Consider the following 15,151-nt stretch of genomic DNA (forward strand, 5'->3'; position numbering starts at 1 on the left):
AGGACTGCACTCTACTGTTCATGAATCAGTAGATGTCTTGAAATATCATAATACAAAACTATAGGGCCCCTGCTTTATTAAACTTCCCCAGTACTATTCCTTCTTGATAAAATCTGATCTTGCTTACCATACTGTACTGGACTTCAGTCAGACATTGTAACCCACTGGAGGAACTGTTATCCTTTTCATTGGCCATTAGTCTACTATAATCCCTTTAGGAATAAAAAAGGGGGCCCAGAGGGCTTTTTTCTGAAATCATTTTATGAAAGAAATTACTGCCACTTTTTATTCCTTTTGTATCTTGTTGACTTTTCATAGGTTTATCCTGTCTTTGACCTGAGCATTGTAATTCTTATGCACTAGAAATCAACCAAATGAATAAATGAGGCTAGCATAAAACAAAATGCTATTTAAATAGGCAAAACTTTAGGATCATTGTCAGGGAGATTAAAAAAGAAATTGTACATTACACTGTCACCTGTGTCACTAATTCCATATAAAGACTACCATGTCAGATTTGGTGGGCAAAAAAATAACAATGTCAGAATTAATCAGTGCTTAACAAGCTTTAAAATGGTTACATCCTACTTAGGCAAACATGCAGAAGCAAAGTTACTCAGCAGGACATCAGTAGCCAAACGCAAGACCAACAAGAATGTCTTAAAATCGTTAGTGTGACCAACTTAAATACATGTTTAATCCATTGAATTTTAAAATGTAGCAGCAGTGAGGCCCAAATTCTACTCCATTTCCATGAGGCTTTAAGTCTCAAAAGTAATAGAGCAAGTGTAGTTTTACTATGCAAATAATTATAAGGTCTTAAGGCCAAAAATACCATTATGACCATCTACTCTGATTTTATGCAAAACACAGGGCATAGAATTTCACCCAGTAATTTGTATATCAGGCTCATAATTTCTGGTTGGGTTAGAGAATATCTTTTAGAAAAGACATCCAATCTTGGTTTAAAGACTCTAAGAGACGGATAATGCATCAAATACCTAAGTAAGTTGTTCCAGTGTGCAAATACCATCACTTAAAAAAATTGTGCTCTATTTCCAGTCAGAATTTGTCTAGTTTCGGTCTTGAACCATAGGATCTTGTTAAGCCTTTGCCAGTTTCAAACAAACCCAGAGATCAGAAAATTTCTCTCCATGTAGGTATAGACTGTGATCAAGTCACAATCTAATCTTCTCTTTCACCAGAAGTTCAGGCCTTGGTGAAATTTTTTTTCGGGCCCCCCAGCAAGGGTGGACCAGCTAAACAGGGCCGGGGAAGCTGGGCCCCCTTCCGGACTGCTGGGCCCCAGTAATTTGTACCAGCTTTCCCCTTCTCCCCCTCGTCAACCCTGAACACAGTGTTTTGGTAATAGTCGCACTGGTGCTGTACACATATGCAATATCTCCTCCTTATTCCTACTTGATGTTCTCTTACTTTATATATTGAAGGATCACATTGTCCCTGTTATCCAGAGCATCACACTGGAAGCTCATGTTTAGTTTGGTTATTCACCATCCTCTTAAGTCTCTTTAAAAATAACAGGATAGATGCCATCTTGTAAATATGCCCTACTTTCACTTTTCTTCATTGGCCTTCCACTTGGCTGTTTTAAAATGCATGTTGTTCAAATGAGTCTAGTTCACCAAACCATCTAGATTGCTCAGTACAGAAGAACTGTCTTTGCTAATCACTGTTCTCGTGTCATCTGCAAACTTTATCAGCAATGATTTTATATTTTCTTCCAGCTCGTTGATAGATATTGAATAGCAGTAGGGCAAGAAGAGCCCCCTGAGGGTCTGCTCATCCACCATTCAAATTTCCTGGACTAGTGAGGAGGCTGCTGCAGTGGTCTTCAGCCTCTCTCCTCAAGTAACAGAGATCCCCTGCATGTGGCTTCATTCAATCAGGCTTTGTACGGGAGCCTTAGATACAAGAATAACATACAGTTAGTGTATGTTGGTGTAGTAATCATGTTTCCCCAAAGATAGCACAAGTTGTTCTAAATGTACAAATAGCCAACACACAAGAGCTTCCACAGGAAATAGATTGGATGTAAAAAGACTGTGGTGTATATATCATTTGTGAAATATATTGACAAACTCCCAGGATTTCAAGGTTAATGCTGACTCTCCTAAACCTGAGTTTGACGTAATAGTTGTTCCAGAGCAATAGGAATATAATTAAGATTGCATCTGAGTTTTCTTTTCTACAGAAGTGATTAAACCTTATTTTTCAGAAATGCTTTAAAAGGGGCAATAAACTACATGTTGAAATTTTTTTAAATGACATTTGTATTTTTCGTTTAATGGTGATTAGGTTCATATAATGCCTCAAGTTATCATTTTTAAAATTTTTTAAAGTGAGTATCTCTGCTTTGATTGGAACAATTTGCAACACAGCTTATCCTTCTGGGGTCTGATTGTGCTTCATGTTTTGCTGTACTCCTAGATGTGCCACTTACTACCATAACAATTAGGTGATCATGCTTTTTTAAATAAAAATTTCTAAAGAGAAAAATTAATAAAGAGGAGACGTTAACCCAGTTTTTCAGGTGTGAGATTTACTATTCCAGAGAAGATCCAGCAGACACATTGAGGTGACACAATGGGTATGTCTACCCTAGAGCTGGAAGGGGTAAATTTCAGCTCAAGAAGCCACACTTATGTTAGCTCTCATTGAACTAGCATCCTAAAAATAATAGCTCCAGTGGAAGCCTCCCTGCGTATGTACCTGTGATCTCAGGCATCCCTCCTACCATGCCTGCTGCCATAACAATACACCTATTTTCAGTTTGCTAGCTTGATCAGAGCTAGCACTGGTATGTCACCTCAAGCTAGAATTACACCCAATGTTTAAATCCTAAGAGTTAACACAACTGAGGGGTTTTGGCACAAGAGGTACTTTGACAGACGGTTTGGAGCATGAAGCTTTTCATGACAATATTGCCACCCCCAAACATCCCGTATCTTCAGGGTTTTTTGATTATTATTATTTAATTCTTTGCCTTCTGGTTCCATAAGCCTTTTGAATACACTTGCTTCATATTTTCCAGGATTTCTCAGCAACCATGAAGCCTAAAAACTTGTTTTTTTAAATGAAAGCTGAGATTTTCATACTATTCTTTCTAGCAGGTAGGATTTAGATGTGGGGGGTTTCATTCTCCGGTCCATGTTACAGAAGCTTACCACATTCTTCCAGTTCACTGGAGATGAGACAGCATACACTGACAAACTAATAACCTAAGAGGTTATAAACACTGTTGCTGAATCTGCAAATTCTCTGATGTCTTTAGCCAAACTGCTGACTTCTGGATCCCCACTGGCTATTACAACTCGCACCCATGTAATTTGTAAACTGAAAGCAGTTTGCACTACCAGAACCCCACTCCAGTTGGCCTTTTAGTTGTGGCAAACAAGTATATGCCAGGGCTAAATCAAACTCAGGAAGTGCCCATGCGGAGTAACTCCATTAAATTCAGAGCTTTTATTTGCATGTTTCTTTGGGAAAATAGATCGTTCTATGCAGAAACCCAGAGCATTTTTAATCATACATTAATGTTCATTTGAATATGTTGGGGACAGATCCTCAACTGGTGTAAACAGTCATAATGCCATTGAATTCATTGGCATTACTCCAGCTTACATCAGTTAAGGAGCTTTTTTGTAGTTTGAAAATGACTTATTTACCCAACAAACAATAATAGGTCTTCTAGAATTCATAGTCATAGAAATGTAAAGCTGGAGGGGACTTCAAGAGGTCAGCAAGTCCACCCTTTCTCTGCCACGTCTCCCTGGCCACCCACATTGAGGTGGGACCAAGTAAACCTAGACCATCGCTGACATGTTTGTCTAACCTATTCTTTAAAATATCTGATGATGAGAAATACATGACCTCCCTTGGTAACCTATTCCAGTAGTTAACTATCCTTATAGTTAGAAAGTTTTCCTGATATCAAACCTAAATTTCCCTTGCTGCAGATTAAGCCCATTACTCCATGTCCACTTAATGTAGGACAAGAAGAATTCATCACCATTCTCTTTATAACAGCCCTTAAGACTGCTATCGTGTTCTCCCTCAGGATATGTCTGCACTACAATAAAAAACCCACAGTACCGATTCTCAGAGACTGAGGGTCACATGGCTCAGGCTGCAGGACTGAAAAAAGCAGTGTAAATGTTTGGGCTGGGGCTGGAGCCTGGGCTCTGAGACCCACCTCATCCTGGGTAAACATACTCTATCATTTTTTTTTTTTTTTTTGCCCCTCAAACTAAATTTGCCCAGTTTATTTAACCTTTCCTCAGAGGTCAGGTTTTCTAAACCTTTCATCATTTTTGTTGCTCTCCTCTGGACTCCAGTTTCTCCACGTCTTCCCTAAATTGTTGTGCCAACTATGAAACATACGTAATGTATGTTAATGTATTGCAGCAGATCCATATTTGGATTATTTATTTGTGAAATGGTTTGCAGAGCCAGGCTGAAATACACTGGGTTGATCCCATCAAGGGCAATAGGGAAGCTCCCTTTGTCTGAGAGCAGGATCAATTTAATTATCTGTCCTCTAAATCTGTGAGATCTGTTTTGTTTTTAAATTGGATTTTTGACTTAGAGTTTTGTGTCTTCAAAGGAGTTGTCATGAGCTATTATGTTAATACCAGCTTCTATGCCTCTGTGCTAATCCACTGATCAAGAAAGGCCTCAGTCCTTTAACCAGTTATGCATGGGTGAATCCCTGTGCCTGCATGCAACCCCATTGAAATAAAATAAATGGGGCTCCATTTTGGTGCAGGACTCCTCCCAGGCTGTCCGTTGCAGTATCAGGGCCTTAATGCATAAACATTTTAAGCAATAAAAGTCTTTTGCAGTCTCTGCACTCCAAGCATTTCTAACAGACACAATAAATGTAAAAAGAACTCTTGTTTGAAGTGACAGCACTGTAGACTGATATCCTGGTTTTCTTTCAGAGGCTGCATACAGCATGGACAAAGGCAGTGTAAGCTGGCACTTTCTGTGCCCAGCCAATGTGCACCAGCTTTCTTTGAAAAGGCTCCTCCAGGGCTAACAGACTTATTCACTCCTTGGTGCCTCCACTGAGACTACCAACAGGACTGTACATCAGTGCCAGCTGTGATGGTGATCTTTGTGGTGTGGAACCATGTCGAGGAATTTGAATGCTTTTCACTCTATTGCTGCGTAATATCTGGGAGAGAAGTTTGCAGTGTATTTTAGGGTATGACTGTGATGGGGAGCACCAACCTTCAGTATTCATAGAACACTTTGGGCCTGTATCCTCCCTATCCCAAGTGGATCCCTGGGTAAAATTCTACTGCTCCTGCTACTACAGATGCCCGTACACCTCTTAGAGTGAGTTGCTGAGGTTGAGTTTTTTCTGGTGCTGTATTTTATTTGCCAGTAATGACTGTTCAGAAATGGCTGGTGGTTAAATCAGCAGGAGAGAGAGAAGGATCAGCCAATGAAAGAAACTTTACCAATGGAAAGTACGAGAACTATGTGGCTTTTTTTTGGGGGGGGGGGGGTGTAAATGGTATTCGGTTGCTGAAACCTCTTTCATTCTGTGGTGGTTAATGGGAGGATATCAGTAGTGTTGGTAAAATTTCACAGTCTGGCTAGCCTCTCATCCCTAACTGAATCTTGTACACTTGTTTTGTCTTCTGATACAATATTTGGGCTGAAATTCTGGTTTTGCCATCATCTTCAACAGAGAAAATTTTACCCCTAAAATTTACCACAGAATGGTTTAACTTCTGTTTATGTCCTGGTGATCCAGTGCAGTCAGTAATTTAGAAACACTGCAAAAATACATGCCCACACTGTTATTGATTATAAATTTTACAAAAACCAGGTAAACCTCTGACACAATTATCCTCTCAATTTTCTGCTCTTCAGAATATTCAGGATATACACGCAGTCATGTAATGCTCCCCATGCCTCTTTCATATTATCAAAGCCACTTCACTGATGCACAAACAGGATTTTTGACAAGGTTGAAAATATATTCCATGAAGACTTTGCCAGGTCACTCAAGTAATCAGGGCCAGGAAGCACACACAGTAAGTCCTGTCTCTTTGGAAATAACAACACTTTGAATTTTTGTAGCCAATTTGTGAAATGTTGCTTCTCTTTGCTATCAGAGCTGACACTGTTGTCAAAGAGGAATATAGGAAACTGCTGGGAATTTTTGCCAATACCTGCATCAACCTCACTCACTCGAATCTGAAGAAAATCCATGTAAGGCAGTTATCACATATCTATGGAATTTCTGTGACGTGGGTTTTTTTTGTTTGTTTTTTGGTTTACTTTTTTTTTTGTTTTTGTTGTTAGGTTTTTTTTTTTTTTTTTTTTTTTTTTTTGGCAATAGTCCAAATGTACTCCTATACTTTTAATGTTGGATATCACCGCGAGAGTCAATAATAATACTTAGCTCTTACATTATACTCTTCATCGGATCATCTCAAAGGACCCACAAAGAAAGTTATTTTAAAATGAGTGCATTAATTGGACTGCTTTTCTTGTGTAAATATATAAAACTTTTGTGATGTATCATTGACCATGCTCCCTAACCTACAAATATCACAATACCCAGCTGGATCTGTTTATTTTTTATACCATTCAGAGGAAAGTGGCTACTGTTTTTGTTATCCTTTCTGGGGGTTCTAAAAATCCCCTAATGCTTGAGAATGGCTAATGCCATATTATTAGCTGGATCCACAGCCCCAGAAAAGCCTGAAGCAGTTTGATCACTCACTTAAATAAGGGTTCTTGTTTCTAACCATGAGTTGGTGATTCCTTATCTAGGACCTCTGCTGCTGAAACTGCATTATTGCTCTGGGAAGAGTCACAGGTTTTTAACCTCTAGTTTAGAGAAACCCTACACACCATTTCATATCTCAGCCTTTCCTCTTTCCCTGTGTACATGCCGTGAGTCTGGAATCAGAGAGTTATTTCTCAGGAGGATTTCCAAGGTGATCTGTTTAAACAGGAACAATTTCAAAAGACCATGGACGGGATTTTTCAAGTGCTCAGAACCCATAACTGGAACCAGATTTTCCAAAGACTTCAGCTCTTATTTAGGCACCCAAGTATAGGCTTGATGTTCAAAAACACTCAGATTTTCAAAAGAGCTCAGATCACACTGCCTAGCACTTCTGAAGATATAACCACTTATTGTGATGGACCTGTGCTGTTTTGAGGAATCTGCCCCCATAGAATCATTTGAAGATGCTTGTCTGTCTGTACACAAGTCACACATAGCAAGGGCTAGAACAGCTCCTGTTGCCCAACACCAGTGGATTTGCTCACACTGATCATAGGCATTATATGCTACCTCCTATCCAAGTAGGAAATTATCCTTTAGGATCTGTCTGACTCATATGATGAAAAGGACTCTTCGAGTTGCATTTCTGTGGAGCAAGAGTGACATCCAGTGGCTAGCAGATTAGTTTTCCACCAGGAAATACCCAAAAAAGTAATTACCCCGTTTTGGGTGTTTTGAAGATCAAAGAATTATGCTGGGTAACAAAAACTATTCTTTTTTTTTTTTATTATTATAAAGCGGATGTGTAGTGCAGAGCTGTGTTTTGCTGTGTCCCTGTCTGCTTAATAACAGATGGCCTGATGCTGCTTTGCCTCTTCTGTAGAAATTAATGGGAGTGACACATGAATGCTTTAATGTTGTTGTACTCTTGAATGAATAACAACCTTTGATTAAATAAAATCTAGTGGGCTTCTAAATGAATTTTTACTTGTTCAGCATTTAACTCCATACTAGCAAGTACATATGGTCTGACAAACGACACTTTCAGAATCCCATGGACAACAATGTATCCTTTGTGTTCTGATATGTCAGTTCTGCATCTAGCCATACTGAAGTTAATTACTGAAGACAATTTTTTCATGCAAATTGGGACAGCGGCTCCCTTTTTTTCATGAAAAAATAGCATAGATTGGAAACCAGCTATAGCGATTACGGTGTTGGTTTTAACCTATAAACCCCAGCACACAAACCATTTAGGCCTTATGAGAGATTATTTTTGCCCCAGAGTGATACTGTGGCAGCTGTGATTATTGGAATCACCAAAAGTGATAGTTCCCCGATTTAAATGGGGAGGGAGGTTGGCAGCATGGCATTCTTAGTGAGAGGTTGTTGGCTTCGGAACTCACTTCTTACCTTAACTTGCCAGTGGATATGGTATTTGTAAGGAGAAGCTAATACAAGCACCTAGCTCCCAGGAAGCTGATTGGGCCTCCTGGAGCTACAGAGCGCCCATTGAGAGAGTTTGTTCTCGGTCATTCAGAAAGGATTGATTCTTAAAATATATCTGACATATTTCATATTGTGAATTATATTATACCCTGAGGTTTGGGACTAAATGGGGTTTAGGAGTAGCTGTTGGATAGGAGACTATTTCAGGCTTAAGGAGGGAATTTGATGGATTGTGCAAGCTGTTGCTAGATGAGACAATAAATCAGAATGAAATGCACTGTAAATAAGACCATCATCCACAAGACATTTTGTGCCTGATATTGGTAGATTCTGAGACTTGAGGTATGTCTTCACTAGCAACCTTAAAGCGCTGCCACAGCAGCGCTTTAACATGGCTGTGTAGTTGTGGCACCAGCGCTGGGAGAGAACTTTCCCAGAGTTGGTGCACTGTCTACACTGCCACTTTACAGAGCTAAAACTTGCTGCGGTCAGGGGATGTTTTTTCACACTCCTGAGCGATGACGTTGCAGTGCTGTAAAGTGATAGTGTAGACAAGGCCTTACTCATTCTCAGACTATAGAGGGAGTGGCAGGCAGTCAGCTCCTTCCAATATCAGGCCTGTGCTACTCTACAGGAAAATACAGGTAGAAGATGTTTACACTACTACAGATGTACAGTTTTAAAATATTATTTGAGTTATTTTAAAATAAGGAAAAGCTCTCCATGAAGATACATGAGTGAAGGAGTGAAATTGCTGCTGCTTATTATTCACACAATATTTTACTGTTCACCGTTTGGAGGAAATGAGGTCTTACTAGGGCTGTATTTGACCAGTGGTGGCAGCTCCAAAGTTAAGGATGCAAATGAATTCTTACTAGGGCTGTCAGTCAATTGCAGTTAACTCACGCAATTAACTCAAAAAAATTAAGCGTGATTTAAAAAAAAATTGTGATTAATCGTAGTTTTAATTGCACTGTTAAACCATAGAACACCAATTGAAATGTATTAAATAGTTTTGCATGTTTTTCTGAATTTTCAAATATATTGATTTTAATCACAACACAGAATACAAAGCGTACACTGCTCACTTTATATTACAAATATTTGCACTGTAAAAATGATAGGATTAGTATTTTTCAATTGACCTCATACAAGTGGTGTAGTTCAGTCTCTTTATCATGAAAATGCAACTTATAAATGTAGATTTTTTTTGTAACTGCACTCAAAAACAAAACAATGTAAACCTTCAGAGCCTACAAGTCCACTTAGTCCTCTTCCTTGTTCAGCTAAGACAAACAAGCTTGTTTACATTTTCGGGAGACAATGCTGCCCACTTCTTATTTACAATGTCACCAGAAAGTGAGAACAAGCATTCACATGGCACTTTTGTAGCCAGCAGTGCAAGGTATTTATATGCCAGATGTGCTAAAATTCGGCCACCATTCCAAAGGACAATGCTCTATCTGATGACAACCATTTAAAAAGTGGTTTAATTAAATTTGTGACAGGGGAAACTCCTTGAGAGGAGGAACTTGTAATGTCTGCCTGCTCTGTTTTAACCCGCATTCTGCATATATTTCATGGAATAGCAGTCTGGGATGATGACTCAGCATGTTGTTCATTTTTAAGAACATTTTTACGCAGATTTGACAATAACGCAAAGCAAGTACCAATGTGAAATTTCTAAAGATAACTACAGCACTCAGCCCAAGGTTTAAGAATCTTAACTGCCTTCCAGAATCTGAGGGGGAATGAGGTGTGGCGCATGGTTTCAGAAGTCTTAAAACAGAAACACTCCAATGCAGAAACTACAGAATGAACCACCAAAAAAGAAAATCAATCTTCTGCTGGTGGCGTCTGACTCAAATGATGAAAATTAACACGTGTTGGTCGCACTGTGCTTTGAATGTTATCAAGCAGAACCTTCCATCAGCCTGGACGCCATGTCCCATAAGAATGGTGGTTGAAACATGAAGGGACATATGAATCTTAGCACATCTGGCATGTAAATATCTTCTGACGCTGGCTGCAACAGTGCCATGTGAATGCTTGTTTCTCACTTTCAGGTGACGTGAACAAGAATCAGCAGCATTATCTCCTTCAGATGTAAACAAAACTTTTGAGCAATTGATTGAACCAATTGCTCTAAAGTGGACGAGTGACTTGTAGGCTGTAAATTTACATTTTTTTATTTTGAATGCAGTAATTTTGTACATAATTCTACATTGTAAGTTTAACTTCATGATAGAGATTGTATAAGGTGAATTGAAAATACTATTTGACAGAACAAAGAAGCAATGGGCTTAAACTGCAGACAAGAGATTAGGTTGGACATCAGGCAAAAGTTCCTAACTGTTAGGTAAGTTAAACACTGGAATAAATTGCCTAGGGAGGTTGTGGAACCTCCATCTCTGGAGATATTTAAGAGTAGGTTAGATAAATGTCTATCAGGGATGATCTAGACAGTATTTGGTCCTACCATGAGGGCAGGGGACTGGACTCGATGACCTCTCAAGGTCCCTTCCACTCCTAGAGTCTATGAATCTCTTTTGTTTTTTAAATGGAAACATTTGTAATAAAAATAAACATGAAGTGAGCACTGTATACTTTGTATGCTGTGTTGTAATTGAAATCAATATATTTGAAAATGTAGAAAACATCCAAAATATTTAAATAAATGGTGTTCTATTATTTAATCACATGATTAATCACTAACTTTTTTTAATGGTTTGATAACCCTAACTCCTACTGCAGTCCATAAAATATGGATTCCCCACTTCTTCTGCCCCTTTCATTCTAAAGTCTGCACACAACATATCACCCTGACATCTATGTGAGGTCTGTGGCTGAAGTAGAATTTATTTATCAAATTTGAGTTTGTTCTGCCTAGGGATTCATGATATACAAGAGGTGATCAGCACAGCTGACCTGTTTCAAGTTTTTTGGTTTTCATTTTTTTAAGTGGAGGAAAATTTAGAACTTAATTTACTGGATTCATCCAGTTTAAAATTTAGTGCACAGACCAAACATTAGCTAGTTAACTAGACTCTTTAATTAGGTGTTGAAAGTTATTATTTTAAATAAGCTCTTTAGAATGGTACTTCAGCAGCTGCTGAGCTAATTTCAGCTGAATGTTAGTTCCAGACACAGGGGTGGGAAGTAGAAGTCAGGGGTGATTCACTCCCTGATGAGTGGAAATGGAGAAAGAGGGTGACATTTTTTAGGAGAGCCCTAGTTTGCTATGACATCAGAGGCTCAGGAAAGCAAGCTGGGGTGAGGCTGTTGGTGCTCGAACTCTAGAGCCTGAGCATGGAACACTGGGCAGGAAAGGTCTCTCCTACAACGGTGCCCACTAATTGCATTGCTTATTGCTAATGAAACACTTCCTAGTGTAACACTCCAGCACAGGACATGGAGTGGAGGAAGAGAGTGATGTTACCACCTTTTCCCTGCAGCCACTATGCTTGATGTGCTCCCCTTTGCTCTTATTATTTCATTTGTTACTTGGCTTTTCTGTGACACCTATCACCATGGTGTCTGATCACCTCACAAGCGTTAAGGTTGCGGGAGAGTGGGAGGCATACCCATGGGGCTGTGGACTAGTCTGGTGTAGGGGTGTTTGTCTCTTCTGTTGAAGATGTTCTACTTTCCATAAATAATTAAATAGTCATTTGAGCAAGGACTTGGGTCTCCCACCTCCCAGGTGAAGGCTCTTAAACACCAGGCTATTGAGTCATAAATAGTCCATCAGTGTCTCTCTCTTTCTCTCTCTCTGTCATCCCCCCTTTCCCCCCATGACTATTTGCCACCATCTCCTCAAACTATTTGGTGAATCTATCCCTTTCTTTCCTTTGCTTTTTTTTTTAAAATGCCCAAAACCAAAATGTGTGTGTATTTTAACACCATGCCTCTCCCAAACAGCCCTCTTCTGCCCTTTCATTCAATTGGAGCTGCACCTATAAAAGCAAAGGCAGGTTTAACCCTAACTGTCTTCCCTTCTCTAATGTTCAGTTTTTCATGCTCCACTGAGCATGAAAACAAAACAAAATCCAAGCCCAGAGTTGCTGACACTGAATTCTTTTGCTGTTGAAATTTATCTGTGGATGTGGAATGTTGCACCTTGGTGAGTGTTTACTTCTTGCCATAGTACATGGTGTTCCATAGCTAAACCACTGGTAAGTCAAGCCAATTACTTAGTGACTGGAATGCTGAGCATTTTGAACTCACAGATGCACTTGGACACTTGTTATGGCAGACACTGAAAGCAGGTATTTGAAAGGCTTTATTAAAATAACTGCATATTTTGTGCTTACTAAATTCCCCACTACCTTCTTGATCCAGGATGTCCTGCACGCGGTGCAATATTTTGAATTCTTGCACTTACTAACAGAGACTAACTACATGCCTTGTGGGGCCATATCATCATGCTCTACCCCTTTGGTATATGGAAAATTGGAATATTTACAACAGCTGTCAGTTCAAGACATATTCCAGCCCCAGTCATAAACCTGTGGTTAGAAGGGGTAGTGTCACACTATTGCTACGACATATTTAACACTTGTCATACCTACACCTCAAGGTGCTTTCCCAAAGTGTAAGATCATTGTCCCCATTTTTACATATGAGCATGCAAAGCATCTAGTGAGAAATGGCATGCCAAAAGTCAAACATGGCATGCAAAATGGGAATGGAAGTCAGATCTCCTAACACCCAGTCCTTTGACCTCTTTCATCCCCAGTGATGCCTTATCCCTTATTTATTTATTTGCAGGCAGTGCATCTAATTAGAGCTGTGAAAACATTTTTGGTGAACCCTATAACTAGGTAATAAACACCAAACCTAGCCCTGGTTCCCAGAGTTCTGAGCAGACTGATGCGTAGACACGCTGATGACTGATGCACAAGAAGTACTTATCCAGAGTTAGTTTTTGATGGAACTCATTGGTTTCAACCTGAAATGAAGCAAAATGTAGTTATTTTGGCCAAGTTCCATTTTGAGATTTTGGATTTGTCTGAATGTGGCACATGGGGGCTGGCAAACAACCTAAAGTGGGCCCTGCTTAATCTTGACAACACTAGCCTTGGGCCTCTATGAAGGAGAGATGCTCTGATTATGGAGTTCCATGCCCCGGTGGCTATTTTGAGTTGAGATTTAATTTGTTTTCTGGGTCTCAACTGAGAGCTGACCTGGCTGGAGGGCTAGGCCATCAAAGCTGCAAACCGTTATGGAACCAGGACACAAGGGGATACTAGAGAGGAAGAGTTCCTGCATTGCCACATCCTGACCTGAGGGGTGTTTCACTGGTACCTATGTTTCCTGCTCTTAGGCCAGGTCTACACTGCGACTTTAAATCGGTTTAATGGCCGATATACCGATTTAACGCTGTACCCGTTCACACGACGTTGTCATTAATATCGAGTTAAACGGCTCCTTAAATCGATTTTGGAACTCCTCCCAGACGAGAGGAGTAGCGCTAAATTCGAAAGTGATAACTCGGATTAGGGTTCGTGTGGACGGAAATCGACATTACTTGGTCTCCTAGAGGTATACCACAGCCTGCACCACTGGACCGCTCTTGGTCTGCGATCCGAACTGGATGCGGAGTGCCGGTAAACAGGAAAAAGCCCCGAGACTTTAGAATGACATTTCCTGCTATTTACGTGTCAGCTCTGATCATGTCACTTGGTGGCGATGCAGGTTCAAATGGCAAAAGTAGCTCCTGATTAACCTTACGGGAGATACTAGATCTGATCGCAGTTGTATTGTGGTGAGGACAAAATCTGTTTTATCAGCGCTCCGTTAAGAACAGGAAAATGCCAAAGCTTTGAAATAAACTTCCAGGATCCACAGCGGTGCGTGACACACTTAGTAACGGGAAGCCAGAGAACTCAAACGGATGCTATGGAGGGAGGAGGGGAGGAGGTAATGAGGACTACGCTACCGTCTCCAACAGCAGTATCTGAAAACTATTTGCATTCTTGGCTGAGTGCCCAATGTTCTGTAGACTTAATAACCATGGTGTCTTTGCGTTGGTTCACGGAACAGCTTCGTCAGTCTCTTCCCCCTCCCCGCACGTGAAAGGAGTAACATACAATAATTCCTTGAGTCTGTAATGTTCACCTCTGTGTACTGATTGCTGCTGGCAGAGAGCTACGCAGGTGTTTTGTTGACAACGGTCAGGATAATTTGTGATCTCAGGGTCATTGATTGCTGTGCGTTATGCGTTTGCTCATTGCACTCGGGAAAAAAAAGGCGCCAAAGGGTTGTCTGCTCCTTCATAAAGGGAGGGGTGGAGGCTGTACCGAGCACCACCCGGAGGGCAATGTTTTCTGCCCCATCAGGCACTGTGCTCTCAACCCGGAAGTGGGAACTATGGGATAGCTGAGGAACAGCTACCCACAGTGCACCGCTCCTGAAATCGATGGTAGCTTTGGACCATGGACGCAAACAATCGATTTTGTGATCCCACTGTGGACGCGCTAAACCGATTTTATTAGATCTGTTTTGTAATATCGGTTTAAGTTAATTCGAAATAATCGTGCAGTGTAGACGTACCCTTAGTTATCCTCAAACTATTTAACACTCGCTCTGTTTTCCTTGTAATGTAGAGGATGGGGGAAATGCAATTATCTGACTCCTCTGCACCAAGGTTATCTTCCCTTTGGGGCGTCTGCCTGTAACCCTCTAGAATGAGCATGGATAGAGCCATCTCAAACTGATAAACAGATATTTACATTAACTGCTAAATATCTCTGTGCTCTATATTGTTTCAAGTTTTATTATACATCGTTACAAGATACCCTGCTAAGATTTTTTTAACAAGAGTTATGAAAACCTAACCTCACTGTCCTGTTAAAAATGGGGTTTCCTTTCAGAGATGGGCTTATCGCTCTTCAGGCTTGACACGTGTGCATCATGGATGGAATTCAG

This window comes from Chelonoidis abingdonii, chromosome 1 (assembly GCF_003597395.2).
Source record: "Chelonoidis abingdonii isolate Lonesome George chromosome 1, CheloAbing_2.0, whole genome shotgun sequence".
Classification (NCBI taxonomy): domain Eukaryota; kingdom Metazoa; phylum Chordata; order Testudines; family Testudinidae; genus Chelonoidis; species Chelonoidis abingdonii.